At 36.4% G+C, this 23,178-nt stretch overlaps 1 long non-coding RNA gene across 1 annotated transcript in view; it reads right to left on the bottom strand.

Annotated features, from left to right (window-relative positions):
* LOC146432349 (uncharacterized) overlaps window positions 1-23,178 on the bottom strand; it is a 76,733-nt gene that overhangs the window by 41,238 nt on the left and 12,317 nt on the right. Inside the window, exons 2-3 of the long non-coding RNA XR_014854420.1 lie at window positions 15,398-15,555; window positions 10,657-10,772 (exon numbers count right to left, since the gene is read on the bottom strand). This is a non-coding gene — a long non-coding RNA (uncharacterized LOC146432349). The remainder of the gene's footprint in view (window positions 1-10,656; window positions 10,773-15,397; window positions 15,556-23,178) is intronic.

Here is a 23,178-nt window from a genome sequence, read left to right as displayed (position 1 = left end):
CAATTTGCATGGCATTTATATTTGAATGTTAAAAATAGCATTTGAGGGGAAAAATTAACAAATGCATAGAAAAATAATAAAGAAAATGGCAGAAGTATCAACCACTAACCACAGCCAATAACAAAAAATAGCTTTTGTAAATAAATGAATACACAAGTCACATCCCTTATAAATTGCTGCTGCATTCTGTGATAAATCAATAAGACCGAACTCTTACAGACAGGAAACATCTTATTTGCACATAAATATTCCTTTATATTTAAGCCACCTGATAAAGTTACATTTTTTGCTTAGTTAACCAACATAACACTGAAGCAACCTCACAGCAGCGATGTAATGAAGTTAAATTAACTCATGGGCAGAATGTATTGCTGGGTACCTAATGTTCACTACTGATGCAGGGCAAGCATCTTGGTTTTAATTTGCACTGTTAAAAAACCCCAAATGCACTAAATAATACAAACTGAGTACATACCCAGAGTGAATGCTAATCTGGTTGTAAAAAAGAAATATGGACAGGGTAGAACACAGCTGGTACTGATCTGAAACACTGCCAAAGACAGCATGGCACCAACAGGGTAAAAACAGACAAAATCACTTGGTTTATTGTATATTAGCTGCACCCCTAAAAATGCAAGAACCGACTCTCTTCATGACAGCCTGACAGTGCTTAAAATCTTCAACTGCAGTGAAAAATCACATGAGCCTTTCACTCTGACATTGAATGACCAATGCATGATGCAGTGAGACTCAAAATGTGTCAACTTGGCAAAAACCTCTCCTGGGAAAATACACTCTGCTCCAGTTCTTCCCCTTTGTAAATCTTCCAAGTTTTTTTTTTTCTGTTCTCTAATAGGCTTGAGGAAATCATGACCTGTGTTGCATTTAGTTAGATCAGTAAGCCAGCATCTTTTATAGTCCATCTTAGTTTGTATGGCTCTATGTGAACAAGAGCTGAAAGACTACCAATTGTCAGTGCTGGTATGATTTGGAACTGTTGACCATTAAACAGGGTGGCCTTATCTGCTTTTTTAATTCACATAGACATAATTTATAATGTCTCTTGAAAAAGATTCTGCTTCAGTCACAGGTTTGGGGCACAACAGCTCACTGATCTGGATTTATTCACGTTAGAGATTATTATCTGTCTTGAGCCTGTTCTTCTAATGTACATATGATTTTCACACACAGGTTCCTGTCATACATCATTTCAAATTACTTCTGCAGTGCATTATGCATAGTTCAGTTGCAAATGAAGGGAAGGCTGTGTTGGCAGTTCGAGAAAATTCTAAGGCAGATATACTTACACAACTCAGAAGTCCAGCAGGCTCCTAACAAATCAAAATTGCTAGTGGCAGCACTGGGGGAAAATGGCATCATTGCACCTTTCTGCCTCCAGTGGTTACAGTTATGTAAAAGGGGAGATTCTACTGCTCTTACAAAATACTTCAACTTCCATTTAATATTCTTTAAAATGCACAGATAAAAATTACATACCACACCTACTTATATTATCGTGTTCAGGTTGAGTGACTGATTAACAATTACCACGACCACACTCCACGTGCCCATGGGCCAGTTCATTTTATGTGTGTTCACTCCATTTGTGCACAAAAGAAAGCACTTTGTTTGCACAACCGGAATCTTTATTTGCCTGAAGTTTCCAAACTCTGTTTCCAGATTTTCTCATTCATTCAAAATGTACTTTTCAGAAAAGGACACAACTCAACTGTGACAGCACTCATGCAACTCCAAGTCATCTAAGTACACAGCCAAAAATCAGGGACATGTGCTTGTCTATGTTAACAGGAAGTAGTATTCTCAGATGAAGACTTTTTTTCCCTAAACTAGATAGAAACATTATTTCTTTGAATGAAATGGTAAGTTTAAAGACAATAGGAGGGAAAGATAATTCTGTTTTTCCATTAAGAGCCATTCCCAATAAGATAACTATCAGCTAAATTAGATAGCCCAGCTAGATATAGCTCTAAGCAGTTATAAAGCATTTATCAGAATTGTACTTGAGCCTAAGGCCAACTTGACTATAGACAGCAGATCCTATACAGAGGATATAGTGCAACAGATGCATTTTTGGTCTTTAAATATTTAAACCAACAATTTATCTAAAGGTTTGTATGGAAATAGAGCACAATCAGAAGGAAAAAAAAATAACAAAGCCACAGTCATTCACTTAGCAGTTAGAAAAAGAATCAAACTTTTTAACAAGAAAATATCCCATCTGGAGACCGTGGTTGTATCTGCCCTCCTGCATGCAGATCTTTTTAAGGCACTCCTCTGTAAAATGTTACTGGAAAATTCACCCCTATCAATTCAAAGTCACCAGACAGATATTAAGAGAGATAGATACACATATCTATACACACACACAGAGCAAAGCACATATTAACATGCAGTAATAATTGGATCCAAATGGCATTTCTCTTGTCTCCTGATCTATTTTAAGAGCCAACTGCCTTCCACATTTTCCCCCTTTCCTCTTGCAGAGAACCTTTATACCATTCTCTGCTATCAGTCACCAGACACATTCCCAGGAACATAAAGCAGCAGAATAATTTAGTGCCTTGGATCTATATGTCATTCCTGTAGCAGTGCTAAGCTCTCTAAAAATCTCATTCAAATATATCATTGCATCTCTAATGTCAGATTAGTTTAGGCCATCAAAGACTAGGAGTATCTATAGTTGTTTAGTTAGTCCAGCAATATATTCATTTTCTAAAATGAGTAGTGGAGAGGAGAAAGAGATGACTTAATGTTGCATAGATAAACAGGATTGCTGTTTCAACTTGAATGGATTCCATAGAAGTTTTATGTTCCCAAGTTTGCTGATGAAGTGTGTCATCATTCCTGTCTGCTGATAAAACTAAGCAAAAGCTACCACAATCATTCAGTTGAATTCAAAGCACTGCCACTGTGATCCCCTAAAGCTGCTTTCTGAAGTTGGAAATAAATGATTTTTTTCTCTTTTGTTTGCTATGCCAAGAAGAGATAATGCAGCACTTTCAGTTAACATTTGTCCCTGAAGCACATTATCCCTCCAGGAGTATTACGTGGGAGTAGCACAGACACAGTGCTTCAAATTAATCAGGAATGGGATTAATCATGCAAAAAATAGAAGTTAAAATGTAATATTTAAAAATAAAGTTACAGCAGTAGAAAAGTATAATTAAAATATTCTTCCTAGCTACAATCTCTGTTGCCACGTTACGTTTGATTTTATCAGTTACTTTCCTCTATTTTATAATTTCTCAGCTTTCATGCCTTACAGTACAAACCTGCCATTTATTGAAGTGTAGTTAGAAATGCCTGAGTCTTTTTTCCTATTCCCTCATTTTTCAGCAAAATGTAACAGCTTCATAAAGATTCTGATCTGCACATTAGGGAGCACATAAGGACAGAGGACTATGGAGTGCTGGGGAGCAGCGCTGAGAGAGGGGAAGGTAGGAACTGAGCAGCAGTGGATACAGGGAGTTGTTCCACCTGAGAACTGACCATGAAAATCAAAGCACAGTTTCAGAGCACACTCCAAATGATGCTATATGAGTGCCAGCAACAAGCACAAGAAATGTGAACACAATTCATAGCACAACAGAAGGGCAAGCAGGAAATTTCACCAAGGGCTCTGTGCTACCTGAATGGGAAAGATCTTCACACTGCAGAATTCCCATGTCAATCACTTGGTCAGGATTGCTATAATTAGAAATATGGACTAGCATGCTTATTCCCTCCTCATCCTCACATGTGGTATCTTAATTTCAATCAAAAATCTTTTATTTACTAAAGTCAGGTTTCTCAGTGAATTCTGCCAGGACCTCACTAATTCCTTCAGCTGCCATTTTCACTAACAATAGCACAGGATCAAGCAGCATGACATTATTTGAAAAAGTTATGTATCATGAACTGCTGGCAGAAGAACAGCAAATTAAATATTTATTCCATTTACATATTATGAATCCTGTATTTATTTGCCACAATAATTATTAAAAATAAGTGCTCAAAACTTTTCATGTTTACCTTACCAGAAGCAGATTTCCAACTGGAATTGTGGTTTTATTATTTCCTAAAAACACAGCAAAGAACTAAGAGTATAGATAATCATTTGTCTATGCTGATGGCCTTTATCAAAATTAAATGCCTATATTAAATTCAAGGACAGCAATAATCTGTCAGTATATTTTACAGGCTCTGACCTTACTCCTGTGGAAGATACAGTGACTATTACTTTATTTCTGCATGGTCATGCTGAGGCAGAATGCAATTGCTTCCCTGGAACCACATTTTCTCTCTCCACACATTTGTTCTTCAGAACTTGCTGTCTTCCTATTATTTTATCCACCCAGTATCTTATATCACCTAATCTTCACTTCCAATAAAAAAAGCCTTTATCTTTTTGGTCTGACAAGGGATTTTTTTCATACAATGATACTGATATTAAATATGCCAGATCAACCAAGAGACCAAATGAAGTCTCTTAAGAGACAAAGTGCAAAGTGTTTTATCTTGTTCATGGTTTTAACCAAACAGTGTACTCCTAGTTTAAAATGTATAATACAAATCAATACAGATCCTAGGATTTTAAAATACTGAAAGTGTTGCTCAGTTAAATTGCTGTCACACTAAAAAAGGAAGACCTGCAGCTTGTATGAATAAGGCATTGACAAGCTTCACATTAAAATGCAGGGGATTAGTCTCAAATATTGAAGAGCTCAGAGGTTTACAGTTAGCAGCATATTTAGAAGCTCAGTCAAGCACAGGTTTTATACAAATGGGAAGTGCTCCAACACTTCGTCCTTCTCTACTTGGAGCACCTTCAAATTCAGCAGAAATGAAGCAGAAACCTCACAGTCACAGGAGCCCAGCCAGCAGGCTGCACCAGATTATTCCCCCACATTCAGCACTTCCAAACCATGCCTTGAGCAGCGTGTCTGGTCTGGAGTTCCCTATTGGAGGAAAGGCAGCCTTTAGCAGAGGGTCTGGAAAACTCCTGGGGACTGGAAAAACTGAGGTACATGGAGGGGCTGGAGGAGCTGGGTTTGCACAGACTGACAAAGGAAAGGCTCAGGGCATCCAACTGCAGCAGTTTTCAATTACCTGAGGCACTCAGGGTTTACAGAGAAGGCACAGCCAGGCTCAGAAGAATGCAACAAGAGGAAACAGACACAGTCTCCAAACAAACAAAATTCTGATTAGATAGAATGGAAAAATTCTTCATCATTACAACAATCAAGCCCCAGAACAAAAGCCCAGAGAGGTGTTGGAATCTCCATCCATGGAAACACTCAAAGTTCAGCTGAAAAAGATCCTGAGCAATTTGATGCAACAAAGAGTCCAAATAAAAATACATGTATTGGGGGTGAACGCTCAAAAACTTTTTTGCTGATAAACAAAAGGTTTAGAGACCTCTGCCCTAGAGAATCACACAACCAGTGGAACTCATTCAATCTGAGTGCACCTCAAGGCAAGTACATCACTCATTTACAGGAAAGTATTCAGTTCCACCCAATATTCAGCTCTGCATACCGGACTGAAAGAATATTAAGATTCAAGAGAGAAATTAGAAACTCTAAATAAAGCTTGAGTTATGTGAAGGCATCCAAAAGATTTTTGTGGATTTAGTAAATTATTCTTCATGTACATTGCAGAATTTAGGACTCAAAAATCCCACTAAAATTCTGGACAGCTTAGTTATTCAAATAAATCCTCACACCAGCAGGTGGTAAAGGAATCCAAAGCACACTTCATTTCCAAGAAGGCACAGCTTAATGTCAAGAAATTTGAAGTAAGGGCTAACTGTGCCTTTTGAATAAACATTCCAATTAGCTAAGCCTGTTAAACCAAAGGCACTGCAGATTGCTCCAAAAACTTTCTGAGGCACCATTTAATGTCACACTTGCAAACCTCTAAAAGACAAACTCCAAGAGCAGCTGAAGCTGGAAGAGAGGGGCTGGAAGAGGCAGCAAAATCCCTGGAGTTCCTTTGCTCTACTACTTGAACCAAAACCCCCAGGTAATCCTGAAAGCAATTACACCACAGATCTACTCACTTCAATCAAACTGCAGTTCTCAATAGCTCACATTACAGTTATATCCACTCCCTTCCAATAAAAACTGAACAAAATACAAAAGCATATTTATTTGCTAATAAAGATAAATAGCTATGTATACATATATAAAAAACTTTTGAGATTAGAAAAAAAGATAGACATGGATCCTTCAGGATCCTTCAAAATTGTTTTTTCATGGTCAACAACTATTTTGAGGGTTAAGAATTATTTTCAAAACAAACTCTTAGCCTTCCCTATGGAATTCCCATTCTGGTCAATAAAAATATTTCTATTATGTTAAATTAAAACAGTGGTAAGCTGTAACAGCATATTATAGGCTAATTATTGTTCCAGAATTTTCTAGCATGCCTGACTGAGCAGTGTCTCATCTAAGCACATTTGTCAAAAACGCCTCAACAACTTCTTATGCTGTTTTTAAAATCTCAAATGCACATACTTAGCTCCTCTATGTAAGAATTATATTGAATATCACCTTATTTTGCATAATTGCCTGTTTTATTCAACTGTCTTTAGATTTTATTTCAGAAGTCACTGCACCCCACACACCCCTTGTCTATTCCCAGCTCCAGTAGAAGTCTCACATGCAACACCCTCAGACCTTTATTTAGCATAAACTGCCAAATCTCAGTAGCAACTGGGAAGTGTTCATAATATTAAGGGTACAAAAACCCAGTTCTTGAACACTGGACTATCCAAAGATCTGAAGATTTCCACAGCGAGAAACATCACTGGATGGATTATTAGGGGCACCTAGTGGTATTTTGTGCTCTAAGAGCTACATGGAGCCTGTGACTTCTGCCTATCCAAGCATTTATCCACCCTGTAGAGGAATCAATCTCATCATCCTCCCAAATAAAATACACAGACTATGATCTTCTCTTACTTTCATTAATTAAAAAGTATAGAACTGACTTAATGTCTCCCAATATCAAGCTTTTCCAGCATCAAACTACACACAGATTTCTTAGTAATAAACATCAGTTCCTTAATAATTCAAGGAACTCCTTAGCCGAGCCTTTGGTTGCTTACTATTTGAGGAAAATATAATTATATTTATCCTATGACTTTTTTTGCTTATTTCTGATGGTTAAACCAAATCTATAAAATCTTAACCCATTGCAAGTAGAGAGGCTGCCTTCTTGACTAAAAATGATTCCTGAATAAATTTGATGAAACAGCACACAGGTATTAGAAAAGTGTTGAAACAAATTTACCAGAATATATAATTTCACACACTTGTTTGCAGTATTTGCCAAAATCTATTTCAAAGCACCTGCAAGTGTGCTTAACTTTTCCCAAAAGCTGAAAATAGTTCTACAAAACAGGACTGACAATAACTGAGTGATTTCCATTAGCTGGAAATACATAAATTCTATTTTAAAAAAATTTTCAAGGTAAGAAAAGTGATCTGAATTTTGTAAACAGCTTTCATGAGCTAAAATTTTGGTACCAACTGGTCACTTTAGTGTGATCTTCTAGTATGTGAGAATGTAATAATAAGCAATAAAGATACTTGAGATCAATTCTCCTGAGTCCAGATGGATCAAAATAATAAGCAGGTTGCAACAAAAATAAGCTAAAAAATTTTCCAATAATAGAAACAAGCACATAGAACAACAACAAAAAAACACTGTAAAGTGTTTAATATATTTTGTTTCTAATAGCTGCATTTCTAGAACTAATGACTCTTTCACAGATGCATCGTAATTGGCTTGTTCAGACTTATTAATGAATTCATTACTAATTACAATGCTTAATATGCCATCTCAGGTAGAATTCCAAGAACACATCCACAAAATTATGTTTAATGGGCAGAGAGGGAAATGTTAATGGAGAGATGAAGATAAATCATGTAACAAAAATCAAAAATGCAGACAGGTGACTCAAAAAAAGAAATAAGTATCTGAAGAGAGAACAGATATTGCCAGCTGACTCCAGACCCACATGACAAAGCTGCCCTTTCATTAGTAATCACAGTCTTTCCATTTACCTTATGCTTATTCAGATGCAGAACTGGATTTCTGCTTTATGTATTTTTTTTTTTTTAATAATCCAGTCATCGTTCAGATGGCCAGAAGTGCCTTCCTGGCTCAAATAGATACTTTTAAAAGACAATGGAGATAATATTTCCCATCACAAGTTCAGGTTACAGAAATTGACATTTTGCAGGAGGTTCTGTGGAAAATTTCTAACTTTAGTAGCCATACCCACTGACAGCAAAACAGTCGTCTTTCAGGAACTTATGAGAGAAGTCTAATTTAAAAATTGTGTGCATCCTCATTTGAAATAGGAACTTTAGTATTTCTCATGGCAGAAAACTGCTCAGTGCAGTTCCTGCTTGTTGCCTTGTCTTTGTCCCTCAAAGTGTCTTTAGCCCGAGTCCAAGTAAAACCACACATCAGAAATTCTGAGAGCATTTCTTCATCACGCCCATCTGCTCACCTGTGCTCCTGACAGCTGAGTCCGTGGAGTTACACTCTTAGAAGTTTTATTAAAGGCTGCAATATGAACCCAGCTCTCATTATACTCCAGAGAGAGAGTTATGAACATCCCAACCATAGGAAAAACTTTAATCAGCATTTGCTGATTTGCCTTTTTAGATAAGAGTCCAACCATGAATTGAAAATCAAGTCTTATTACTCCCACTGCTTTCATAATTAATTGCTTGTGAAAAAGTTAATAAGGTTTACAGAAATGTAATGCAATGTAGCACAGAAATGTCAGAACACTAACACAGTCTAAGAAATGGAAATTGCCTTTTAAAAACAATCCTGTTGATGATTTAGCCTTAGTGTTTGTTGTTAGCACATTAAAACTTCCTTATTAGAAATTAGAATTAGAAACTATCATGTCCAAGGTGGTTTTTAATCATTACAAAAAACAAGATACCTTAAAATGAATCACCAAACCTTTGAATAAGTCATAGAAATAAACAAACATCAAATAATCCACAGGCCTTTAATGAGAGAATTGAGACCATCAAAGAGAAAATAAACAGTCAAAATAGACAAGAACAAGGGTCAACTTTCCCTCTTATTTTCTTTTCCTAGATTTTTAATTGGAAGCCCCTTTTCAATATTATAACATTTTGTATTCAAATGTTACTTTCAAAAATAAGTGTAAATTCAGTGAGGAAAGCTACAGTTATGGTCAAAACCACTTAAGACATCCAAAGGACAGAAAGCGACTTAACAAATGTGACAGAATCCCTTTCATAAAATGTTGTGAAATCTCAGCCTTTTCCCATTTCCAATTTATGCACCATAGATTGAAAATTACCATCAGTATGCAGCTTGATAAAAGCAGCCTCATAAATTTCCCATTCATTTTTTCACAGAATCACAAATTAAAGGAATCTTTTTGATTAGGAGAGTCTCTTTGTACATCATCTGTAATTTTTTATCCTGCAGAGTTACCATGGTGAGCTGCACAGAGCTGTCCAGTGAGGTAGGACCCAGAACTACCAAACCAGTCCTGCATGGCACTTCTCAAGGCACCACTCAATTTACAAGTTCTCAGTGAAGCATTTGTATGCTGCCTGCAGCTTTAGTCAGACATCACCCAACAGAAAAGGTCACCTCCTTCTGAAATGCTGCCGTGGTTTGTGAGGTCTCTCATGTCTTCCTACAGTTTGATCAATTTCCCACTAGCTTTAGCAGGAACTGAATAAGGTTTTACATCTGATCCACGCTTGTTCTTAGTGTGTGATAGATTTTCATTTTTAGTTTTAGGATGCTTAAAACAAAAGTTTTTGGTAGATTCATCCTTCAGTTTTAGCCAAGCCATGCATAAATGCAAACAAACCTCTCTGGGGTTTACATTGTACTGGGACTAGCTCTCTTCTATCAGAACAGCCAAAACTAAAGGAATGCTGCTCTTTGACTGCAATTGCAGTTTACACATAAATAGTCTTGGCAGCTGCAGGCAGAGGTGACATTGCCACAAGAACTGTGTCATGCTCTTCACATTGTACCTGCACAATCATCTGGACATGTGATCACATCACACCAATGGTGTGAGAAATCTGACAGCACTGTGGTTCAAATCTGCTGTTTCTGCCCTTGGCTGCTACATCAAGATGGTTCATGTCTTACTGTGCACACTGACACAGCTGTATTTCACATGCAATGTGACCAACTATTATGAATAGGAGGGAAAAAAAAACTTTACCATTATTTATTTGAATTTGGAAATAAACTAATCCAAATAGAAAGCAATTTTAATTGAACAAATCCTACTCTGTTTCATCATTGAGTCTTAATTTTACATTATTTGCATTTTCCATCTCTGCAGAGCACATTTATTCATTGAAGCAAAAAACGTGAAAAGTAAAGATAATATTCTTTTCTCTTGATCTCATTTGTTCTGAAATATTCTGTCAATATTACTTCAGTTTTAGTTCTGTATCTATGCTATGATTTAGGAGCTCTTTTAAACCTAATAAGAGCACTTGTAGCCACCTATAGTGTCCTCAAACATAAGATATGCCACACAATTCTTTACAGCCAAAATATAGATTCACCTTGAATATAAATATCAAAGAGATTAATTTAAATATATGAAGTCACACTTACAAGAAAGGTCTTCCTCTCTCATTTAGTTTCTTCATTTCAGGATGTTAAGGAACGCCATTCCTTAATCAGGGGGTTGTATGGCCAGCTCTTCTCTGCACTTGGTTCCCTTAATTTTTCTAGAAAAAAAGTAAAAAGACAGACATTGCATATCAAGGAGAAGAATAAAACAAAACAAAAATGAGAAGTTACATACCAAAAACCACAGCTGAATAGTAACAAGTATATTGTTACAGCCATTTTTGTCACAGTTTAAGTTGCTTAAACTTACGAACCAGAGGAGAATTAAGCAAGGGTGGTGTTATTCAGGGCATGTGTGTATTTTCAAAAGGAACACAGAGAACCCCATAGGGCAGAGAGCATCAGCCCTGAAAGTCATTTGTTTGCTACAGTGCAGGCACTTCACTCCTTCAACAGCACTGCCTTGCAACAGCAGCACTGCACTGGCTGTGCAACAGAAATTCTCTCTTCCCTTGGGTCTTGCAAACGACTCACTGTACAAGTGAGATTCCTCTCTACATGGAGAATTCCTTCCAACGTTTACAGACCATTCCAGGCTACCTCATCCTCAGCAGCACCTGCTGGTGTCTGAGCTGAGCCTGCACGGGGAGTGAGTTCCCAACACACAGCAACACCAGGCTCACAGACCCCTTCCTGCACCCTAAGTCCTTCTCCCAGCTTCCAAAGACAGCTGTCCTAAAGAGAATCTATCAGACTTCTCTGTCAAAATTCAAGATAAAACCTCCCATTCAATGTTAAAACTGTCTCCAGGGTATATTTAGTTTTCCCAGTTTCTGAAACATAACACATCCTTTAGTGGACAATTATAAGAGTTCATATATTCACCCCTATCTGTGAGCATGACCAAGTATCTTCTACGTTTTCCTTAAAAGCGACAAAAATCTTTGCAGTAAATCACTTCTGCTAGCAAAAAACTGCTAAAATAATATTTTTCTTTTGATATTGAAGGGTAAGCATGGATAGGAGCAGATTTAACATAAATTAGGGCCTGTGAATAGGTACATTGTACTTTTAGAAGACTTTATAATATAAGTATCTCTTGACTTTTTCATTGTTTGAATAAATGGCTACAGGAGAAGGGTTTTTGAGAGGTTGCTGATTAAAGTGCCCTTTATTGTTAAAAGCATAATTAAGTAATACTTGAATTTATAACTCTCTTCAGGGAGTCCACACTCCTAAAGAAATTAGAAAATGGCTCAGCCAGAAAGTCATCTAGTTAATAATAGCTTTTAATTATCACAGCTAGCCTGTGTGGCATTCACATTTGCAAGGTTTCATTTTATTTAAAGAAATTAAAGTGCAGATCAAGTCACAAAACTCTCCTTTTATGCACTGTCCAAAGTCCATTAAACAAAATATAATTTAAGAACAGCATGGAGTTATAAATAGCCTGCTGTTTGGAATAGCCTGTCAGTCTGTTACCAATTATATATGTTTAGCTAACAGCTCTCTAATTAGCAATCGCTTCTGACTACATAGCTCCTAAAATGTTTACATTGGAAGTCACAAATTACTGTCTAATTATCTTGGCTACATTATTTTGCATAAAACAAAAATAAATTAACAGCCAATGTTATGAAAACAAAATGTGCTGTCATACTGCATGACTACAAGACTCATCATTAATATTCCAAGCCTTAGAAATACCATTGAAATATATAATCATATATATATATATATACACACAAATACATATTTATACAGACAAACTTGTATCAAATGATGAAATCTGTATCTCATTCTCACAGCTAAACCAGAGCCAGCAGACTACTGAAATTTCCTTTTCCCTCCAGCTCTGGGATATACTGCAGAACTGTGAATCAAAAATAAGGTTAAACTATCTCTGTAGACCTCTCTCTCAGAAAAGGAGTGGCCAACATCCATAGTATTGGGATACTTCAAATTAACCAGCAATTTCCTCTTCATATCTGAGCTACTGTAACCTACGTGTGAATTGTTCTGCTTTGTGAATTATCATGAAGTGGCCTCCAAACTGTCAAATGAAAAGTACCAGCCTCTCTGTGTAACTGCTTTATTTAACTAGGACATCTTTGTCAAATGTGTTGACATATTTCTTTGCAGTATTTATGAAAGCTGTCATGCTCATTTACATGCAGTCCAGCAAACATCTCAATGACCATGTAACAAGTTGTTCTTTCAGCTAGGCATTGACAAAGCACATCTGTCAGCACATAGAACAGTTGGCAAATATATTTGTTTTCCTCATTTCCTAAATGGTAAATTGTTGATTAATACTAAAAATATTAATTGATTTCTGACAAATAAACTTTGGGCTATCCTGCCTCATCTTAAAGAAGTTTGTGGGAGATGAACCAATAAAACTATGAGACAGAAAACCTTTCTAGCCTCTTATTGGGAGCTAAAGCAAATGTGACAGAGAATTAGGAAACATTTTGTTCTTCCCAGGAAGATGAAAACCACAAGAATACACTGCCAAATTATGAACCATCACTGAAAATATCAAAGGTAAGGCATGGTGTGATTACATCCATGTTGCAGTCAATTGCATGGATCACCTGACTTTGGAAAAAAAATGTATTTCTTTTTGTTCTCAATTTTGTTATTTGAGATACTTAAACATTTTTAGCCAGATCTGACACCGCTGCTTGCTGACACTTCCTGGAATAAGATGGTTTTTCAGACACTTTCAGTGACAGAACCTCAATAATTTCAGTAACAGATGTATCATAGACACTTGGAAATCCCATCTTATGTCCTTAAGGGCTGACACTGAAAAGTTAAAAAGCCAACCAGGTTTGTTGTGCCTTTTCTCTAATAATAGCTTGTTGCTGTTGAGCAGCTAGCAGAGTAATGAAGGCACCAGTTCTCAGTGGCAAGAAGGAATGACCTTTATTGTTTTGATTTCATCACATATATAGAGTTCTCAAAAGTCACCCAGATTGGTCAGTCAGAAGCCTTCCCCCAGGCCTGATTGGCCAGGCCTGCACTGCCCAAGTTCTGGGACACTGTTCCAACAACATCCAAACTTTATCTTTATTTATAAAACACAAGAAAATTTCTCATGGGAAAAGCCTGGGCTAGCCACAATAGCTGACCTCTACTTGTGAATTATTCTCACTTTAAAAACAAGACAAACCCAAAATAGCTGTTCCCATTTCCTCCAGGGCCCTAAACATTTTTTTAAATATATTCTCACATCTCAATACTTTAATTTTTAATCTACTCCCTTAGCTGACTTGTTCCATGAGCTCTCCTCACCCAAGCAAACCTATTTATAGGGCTGCAATTTTCAACTTGTATATGATCCTTCATTTTATTAAAAATCTACTCCCTAATAATTTCCCTATCACTCAGAAAACTACCTGTCTCACATAATTATGCTAATTTAGCTTAAGGTCCAGAAAAAATGTGCACATTATTAACAATGAAAGCAAACATATGGAGCAGGTGACCTTGCTTCTGTCAAAAGAATGTACTTCATACATTCAGCATTTGGTAGGAATGACCTTTACATGCAGCTAATTGACCAACTCAGCTACAGTGAGGAATAGAGCATTTGCACTGATCACAAATTTATTATGGAAAAGAAGTTCCCACACTTTGTTTTCCTGGCTCTGTTTTGTTACAGTGGATGCTATGACTTCAGCCCCAAAGCATAAATTCTGAACCACTATAAACAAGTTGAACAGAACCCCATCACATTTGGTAGTGGGATGAATAGTGCAAGTTCAATGGCAAAACTGAATTGGGTAAAGACAGGTAAACCAGCATTTGATGGGGGTCAGGGTGTGGGTTCAAGAATCACCTAAGCACAGCATCCCATTTTTCAAGTGCTACATTCCATAGTCCTTTCCTCTGTAAAACAGGTCTGCTTATTTCAACAGGCTAAATTATTTTCCATGTGTCCACTCACAGCAGACACATTCAGGATTAGAAGTTTCCTTCAAGCCTTTGCCACTCAATCTACACACTGTGTTAGTGGATACAGGCTTAATACTGGTGGAAGCACAGAAATGAGCTTCACAAAGAAACTAAATTTCAGTCACAGACCTTAGGCGAATTCTTCAGCCATGTTGAGGTTTTCCTACACAGTCATGCACCAAGCAATATGCTCAGGGTTAGCTACCAAGACACTGCTCTTTCTCCGGATCCCCCAGCACTCTACAGATAGCAACTCTAAAAAGAGGCACATACTGAAATTACCATTAGTGTAAGGCCTAAATACCCAACTACAGAATTACATATTACATGGAGGGTTTTTTTCAGAAAATAACATTCTAAAAAGTACTCTCATTAGAGCTGCACACCTGCTGCCAGCCTAAGCTAAACCTACAAAGATTTCAAAGTGACGCAGTGTCAGTTGCAAGTCCCATATTCATCTATTTCATTTGTATCTGCAGAAAAGCAGATGTGCTCATCATTTGTTGTGCTTTACAGGACACAGCCTGAGACCACATGTTGGTCAGGACTGCACAATACCCACAAACAGGGACTGAACAGGGAGCATCAGCTAATTTTCAAGATCAGCATATTCATCATTTGTGAAATTTCTAGCACAAAGCCTGTTGAATATGACCCAGGCAGTGCCAATCCTGCCCTGTGCACACAGACTGGATTGTGAATCCTACTGCAATAGCTCATTTCAAATTAGGGGACAGTGACATAGCAAAGGAAGTCTCACAGACCAGCAGGAAAAGCATATTTCCTCCTGCAAGTCAATTATTTTTAGTTAGGTTATTACCTAACACAGCATTCAGTCCTGCATCTCCAGGCTCATGCCTTATCCTGGCCCATGGCTGTATTTTGAGAAGTGGCTGCTTCACAAATCATGAGGCAGCAGGAGCTGGGAGGCCACTACTCTTCAGTCAGACATGGAGTGTGCAGGTTCCACCAATGACACTGAAAAAGAACGTGTGGATAAGTAAGGAAATAAATTTAAATAAAAGACAGAGAGATGCAAAAAGAATTGACTCTTCAGTCAGAATGAACAATGGATTTGTGACATTCTGCTCTCCAGAGAGCACAGAATTACAGTATTTTAATTACAAAGAAAATTGAAATCTAAGCAGTTGCAAACACATTATTTATTGCTGCTTAAAAATGTCACAAATAGTTTTTCCATCCTACCTGTCTTTCAAATAACTCTGCCCCTCTAGGAACACTCCTATTTTTATGAGTTTATTTCTGGTATATACAGAATCATCTCCATCACCCTACACACACACACTTCTCCCAATTTTTATTAATTATATATAATCAAACAGTGTGTGAATTTTACCACCCAGTGAAGGATAGGCCACTTTTATGTAAAAGGAGTGAACTTTTTTTGGTAAAGTATCTAATAAAAGCATTACAGAAACCATAACAAAACATTTATGACATTGGGATAACTATAATCACATCCAGAAAGCCTGCTAATGAATCTAGAAGGACATGAAAATGAAAAATATTTCTTGATTTTGCTATATCTGTTTCATTTGGTCCTTTAAAGTAATGTAAGTAAATGAAGTAACTCAATTTTGAGAAAACACTATTTAACAGCATCTCTTTGGAGAACAAAAGACAATAAAAAAGATTTTACTTCAGAAATGTGATTGAAAATGCTAGCATTTAGTTCCCATGGAGAACTCAATTTGAGGAATTTACCATAGATTAAGGTCAGAAATATATTACTTTCCTAATTCTTACAGAATGTACCTCACAAAAGGAACATAAAGTCACATTCATTTGTTTGGCAGACTGGCCATCAGTAGCAGGAATCTAAGTAATTTGATATCCTGTGAAGCTTAATTTTCTTTAATTTAAGGGAGGCCATAAAAGGTTAAAATTTTTGTCATTGATGATTAATGCCATAAATTAAGGATATGTTAGAGGGAGTATTACACAAAACAGCATTAGTCTGTAATGAACTTTGTTTGCTAATATAATCATGGACCTAGTGAACACAAACTCCAGAAGGTTAATGGAGTAATATTGAGTATTATTATGTTGTCTTTTGTGTTTATACATTGGTGGGTCAAACAAAACTGGTCATTAAAAGACAACCTTGGGTTTTTAATAAGAAAAATTATGGGGAGGAAGAAAAATTATGATTAATCAATTCAAATGAATTCTACAAATTATGTCTCAGCTGCCTTCATGTTTTGATGTAATGCCTGTAAATACATCATCTTAAAAATAACATTAATCTTACAGCAAAATTTTACCTGATAATTGTCAAATACACTCATAAAGAAAACCTTAGAATTCAACCTACATTAATTAAATGCTCATAACAGATCATTAGTTGTTATGCTATCATTTTTAAGAGCATCACTTGACCTGTTTCAACATCAGCCTAATTCCTCAGTGTTGTCTGGATTATCCAAAACATCCTATAAATGCTCACCATTTTCTACTGAGTTTAGACAGGCTGGAGAAGAACACATGATAATAGCAAATAACCATAACTTCTAAGTTGAATACTAGAAATACTTGTCTTCAACATGGTAGTTTTTCTATTTTACAAGTATTTCTGTTAAGTCAGCCATGATTCTACATGAGGGGAAACACAAACATTTCTCTAATGCTTTTCTTTTGTATATTTTAATAAAGGACTTTTTAAATTTGAACTTTAATCTCTGGCAATGGTATTTCTACCATTTTACATTATGCACACAGATATAATAATGCTTTTTTTCCTTCAAATTTGCCTTTCTGAATATTTTCCCAGATCTCACTTAAATCCCTTTTCAATGTATTTTTATTTCCAGCATTAACTTCATTTTATATCTTCCCTCCTTTAGAAAGGCACCATTTTCACTTAAGCAACAGATGAAGCTTTTATCTTCATATCACCTACTGTTCACCAGAGAAGCTTTCTGATTTAACATCATTTATCGGCTCTTTGGAGATTCTTTTCCTTTTGTATCACTCACTACACCCCAGTGAATAAGCCCATTTGCTCTACGACCAAAACCACTTCAGTTTTAAAACAGGAAAAACAACAATACTGGTGTCTAACTAGCAAACAGCCCAATACCTCCACAAATAACCTTATCAACATTTCAAGAAAGCAAGGCAATTTCTTGTCTTGTGCCAGCAGAAATAAAAATATCAGTAACATTTACTGCATTTGTCACTAACTTAAATAAACAAATAACCTAGGCAAACATGCTTCAAACTGAGCAGGAGATAATGCCACTTGCCATGCCTGTTTGCAAAAGGGGCATAGTCCTCCATTTAGATATGGCTCACTTCAGATCTGTAATCCAGCAGTGAAACACACCATCATATAATCTTCCTTAGTTATAAATTATTAAATAATAATTAAATGTAAGTTGTGAGTGTAATTAGACTGTTAGTATGTAGTTTTTGCTCCTGGGGTTATTCAACTTCAGCTTTAGTGGAGGTCTCTGAACAATTTCCTATTACCTTATAATGACTTTCAGTAAATGCTTATCTGCATCCAACAGATTGTTCTGCTTCAAAACACTGTGCAGCAAGAGAAGCAACTTACTGAAGTATCATCACCATGAACTAATTATTTATGGCTGAAAATGTCAAAGAGACCCTTATAAGTTGCTGAAGCATAAAATTTGCCCTGCCTTCAACTTGCTATAGTCTAACGAGATTTCTAGTTATAACAGAACTTCCCAGGGCTTCCTCTGATACTGTTTTAATCAGATTTCCTTTTTTTTCGTTTGATAGGCTTCTGAGAAATATTGCATATTGCACACATCCCTTCAAAAATGGTCTCTAACTGCTAATGAACAAAATGGCTTATGACTATTGTGTGGTTTCCACAAGCAGCAACTATTCGACAGACGCCATTTGCTAAGCCCTGCAATGTGCTCAACAGACCTGGAAGGGTCCTTTTCCAGCAAGTCCAGTGTTTCCTTCTAATACCAGGTGTTTTGCTTTTGCATCTTGCAAGGTAACAAAACCAGTGAATTTTCCTAAGTTTATAACAGTATGTCCAAAACCAAACACATGTCATGGCAAAATGTCATAAGGAAAAAATGAAGGATGGTGGTTTGTAGAAACACCCCACACATATTTACCTGAAAATTATTGTCCAACTTAAAGTCTTTCCAGTTTTGAGCTACTAACTCATACTTGAAACCTTGGCAGATCAGCTGCTTGCTTAATTCCTCCAAGTTGCAGAGGTGAGTAAAGGATAATGTGCCACAGATGCCTTGCCAGAAGGTTTCCTCACATTCACCTGTGATGTCGTTTCCAGTTACGCCACAAGTTCACACAGTCCAGAGCAATTGCAGCAAAACAGGGGAAAACATGTATGTGGAAAATCAGCTCTCTCAAACAGAGTTGATGAAAACCACCTTCCTAAAGGAATCTTTTCAGTATCCTTTTAAGATCTGTGCAATATTGTAGAACGCTGAAAAGACAGATTTACACTTCCCAGTTGCACACGGCCATTTGAACTATGGCCCAATGAGACCAAATAATAGGAAGAAGAGAACTGAAATTAACTCTGACCTACTGTGGTCTGCCAAGTACTGTAATATTTGTCAATCTCCTCAGTTTTATGTGACAGCAACCCAAAAACTTTCAGTTGTTACTCCCTAGAATTGTGCTTCTACATATAATAAACCTTTCTTTTCCCTTTCAGCAGCTCAAAACTTGCATAGAAAGAGCCCAATATACACATGTAGATTAAAAACATGCAAAATCATGCTTTTGGTGGCTAATAAATTCACTGAGTCTTTGCAAAATGCAGGCTTCTCTTGGCTACAAAGCTGGAGTACCTTGAGCACTGCCACAGCAGCTGTTTGCCATAATGCCATGTAGTATTCCTGCCAGGGATCAGTTTAAAACTGGCCTAGTAAATAGCTCCTAACGGGATATTTTAAGTCTACAGACCAAACCACTGCATCCCTGGCTCATTGGGATTGCTGAAACTGCCAGCCAGGCTTTAAAAAAAAAAAAAAAAAAAAACCAAAAAAAACCAGAGAAGATACTATGAGAAGAACATTAGCATTTAAATGTCAAGTCATGCATTCTTCCAAGGAAAATCCCACAGAAAATGAAGCTGAATTCCCCTCAAAACAATTAACTCAAACTGAAGCCATCACTTTCACAGTAAACTACACATTTATATTTAAAAAAAAAAGCCAAAACAAACAAAAATGAAACTTAGATTAATTTTAAACTTCTTTCCACCGGAAATTTTAAGAACAGAAACAGGCCACCAGATTCTACTCAGTCTTCCTACCTTAGTTAATTTTCCTTGAATTAATAATTAAAGGATACATCTGGTTTGTTTAAGAATAGTATTTAACATTAATATTAAAGCAGCAGCTATAATACAGTAGCAGGAAAAAACCTCTTAAAGAAACCATTACATGAAACTACCATAATTATTTACTTGGCTTCCTCCTACTCCATTTGGTTCACTGTTATTACTCCCATAGCCATAACTAAAACAGGACAGGAGATCTTTTCATACTTTTTCTATCATGAGCAGGTACTGTCTGAAAAGGCCCATCCATGCTCCATCACCAGCCTGAATGCACAGCCCCTTTCTGCACAGACAGCACTCGAGGATTCCAAACTGCAATTTCTCCATCTTTTCATTTCCCACACTTCCCTTTTTATTGAGTGCTGCCACTAAGGACCAAAGTCCCTGACACCCAGCAGTAAAGAGCTTTTGATCAAATTGCTGGTATGTCAGCATTCTGAATGGACTACTTTTGGAAGTTCAAGTTTGCAAACAAGCCTGATTTATTGAGCTGGAATTGATTTACCATACCTTATAGGCAACATTTTAAAAAGCTGTTCTGGGCTAATTACATACTCAGCTGATTCCCAAGTGATTAATAAAGTTCCAAACTAATTTTCTGTCTCTCTTCTGAGCTGCCAGATGGAGTACAGAAAACCCATGTACATCCCATAATGCAGATTTTCACATTAATGAATAAAGCTTACAGCTAGGAAAAAATAAGCTAGGGAAGATTTTACATCTGCTGTACTTTAACATTTCTAAAAAATATAAACAGGTCTCACAAAACAGGCTTACCCCTTTCCTCTAATTTCCAGATCAGGTCAGAAATCTCTTTGTATTGGCCTCTGTTTTTACAACAGTGCTATTACACCAATATTTTAAGGGGAATAAAAAAAAAATTATCATTAAACAAGTCAGAAGCTACCACACTGCCTTTGCAGACACGTGCCATTCAGTGCTAATGTAAGTTCCCCTGGCTTTGCAGTTTCTGTTCTTTCCTAAGAATGGTTAAATGGAGTTTGTATCACTTTGCTTTGCTTTTCTCACAAACAGAAAACACTCTGAAGTTGACCTTGCTGTTCTTATTTTTTTCTTCTTTAAATTTAATAATGAATGTAAAAAGTAATCAGAAGATGGCCAGTGATTCAATTCTTTAGAGAGTGATTCAAATTCATTTGTCCCTTATAAGAACCAAAGAAAAAAAAAAGAGTCATTATTAATTTAGGCAATTAAGAGTACTTTGAAAGCAATAACCAGTACATTAAAGAACCTGTCTCTGGAGTGCCTCTTACAGTCTATGAAAAGTTAATTTTAGAGCATTTCAAGTGAAGAAAGGTCATTTCCTAGATGTATTCTACAGAATATTGTAATTTTTAAATGGTAACCTAAATGAAAAGCGTTTTTTTTGGAAATACAGGGTGAACGGTTAAGAGAATTAAAAACAAAATTAAATATATGTATTATATTTATAATGTCACTTTAAATTGAACTACATATAATAATATTTATAATCTCTTCCTTTTATATATCAAAGAAGAATCTCTGGTTTTGTTCCTTACCATTACACAGTCTACAGCCTGAATTAAAAATTTCTGTACAATACACAATAGTTAACATTAAATCTTTCTAGTTTCTGGAATCAACTATTAGAAACAGAGTGTAACTTCCACTCTACAGGAAAGGTGGGGAAGTGTCTTACAGTGCAAAGTTTATTGACATTCAACTCTTGCTAGTCACAAAGCACAGGACCAGAAAGCAGTCCCACAGGGTGTGGCTAGCACAGGTCTTTCCCATGAGAATTCTTCTCCTGTGTTTTATAAACAAAGATAAAGTTTGGATGTTATTAAAAACAGTGTCTCGAGATTTGGACAGTTCAGGCCTGGCCAATCAGGCCTAGGGGGAGGTTTCTGCTTGACCAATCTGGGTGACCTCTGAAAAGTCTATATAAGTTGGAATCAAAATAATAAAGCTCTCTTTTTTCTTGCCACGCTGAGAATCTAGGTCTTTTTCTCTGCTAGCGGCTCAACAGCGACAACAGGGCATATAGCATCTCCAGCACCTTATCAGATTTCTCTTGACTCATAGCAAAACTACCTGTCTCACTTTTGCAAAGTGCAGAAACAGATTATCTACATGAAAACTTAGTATTTACTGATGGCATCACTTCTATGATAGTACAGACTGCTTAAGCGTGAAGGGGACTACATTAAACTATGTACAACTGTCAAAAATTATATCAAGAAATAGAGTGCAAGACAGGAATAGTAGAGGCAGTTAAGTAAATTTTCCCCACAGTAAAGTCAGAGAAATGATAATACAGTCACCAAGGCACAAGGCTGTTATTAAAGTTTCAAATTCTGTCTGCACCAGCTTTTCTATATGACTATATTTTCTCTAAACAGTGCACAGCAGCACATCCACATCCCTCAGTTTCTCATATATAAAAACCATTAATCTTTTCCACACAAAGATAGAAATTTTTCATAAGCACATCAAATTTATCAAAAAATACAGAGCTGGTCCACACAGTAATTAGAGGGTTTGTGTGTGATATTATTTTTTGGCAAATGCAATATTAAATGCACTAAACCTTTGTGGAAGATGAGGTAATGCTGTTAGGTAATATTCTCTGCTCCTCTGAGTAGGTCATACTCTATGGTTTTTATAAAAGTATTAAAAAGTTAAGAAAATGTGATGATGAAATTTCATGCATGTTCTTTACACCACAGAAACTAATACTGTCATGGAATTTCTTCCAAGTTCACTCATATCAACAAGACAGCTGGATTAGATAAAAATATGGGATTGTATCTATTATTCTGTCTGTCTACAAAAAAGTCTTAGGTCCCTGTTTGAACACCCGTCTCAAATCTTGGCAACCATCAAGAGTACTTATCACAAAACAACCTTCATTGCAAAAGGAAAACAATAGAAAACCAACAGCACAAAATACTAATGTACTCTAACCAAAATCATCTTCACATGACATCAAAAACTATGAGTTTGGAGTAAAGGTTTCTTTCAATCAAAGGATTACAAGTACATACAATAAAACATTATTATGTTCTGTCAAACTAGAAGACAGCAATAAATTCCAATTTGATAAAGCAGAAGACCTCTTGGGACTAAATTTTTACATTTTGTAATACAAAATATATCATCTTTGTACAAATATACTAAGAGGTAAACTATATTTCTTACTTTGCTCTTGGAATTAATTGGTTATTCACCTCCTACTTCTCTTTTAATTGTATCTGAGACTTGAACTCAGGGCTTCATCCAGAGGGGAATGTACCCTT

The sequence above is a fragment of the Lichenostomus cassidix genome, chromosome 11, assembly GCF_008360975.1.
Source record: "Lichenostomus cassidix isolate B80296 chromosome 11, HeHo_3.0, whole genome shotgun sequence".
Lineage (NCBI taxonomy): Eukaryota > Metazoa > Chordata > Aves > Passeriformes > Meliphagidae > Lichenostomus > Lichenostomus cassidix.
The sequence above is the reverse complement of the archived record's forward strand: the minus strand, read 5'-3'. Positions and strand labels throughout refer to the sequence as shown.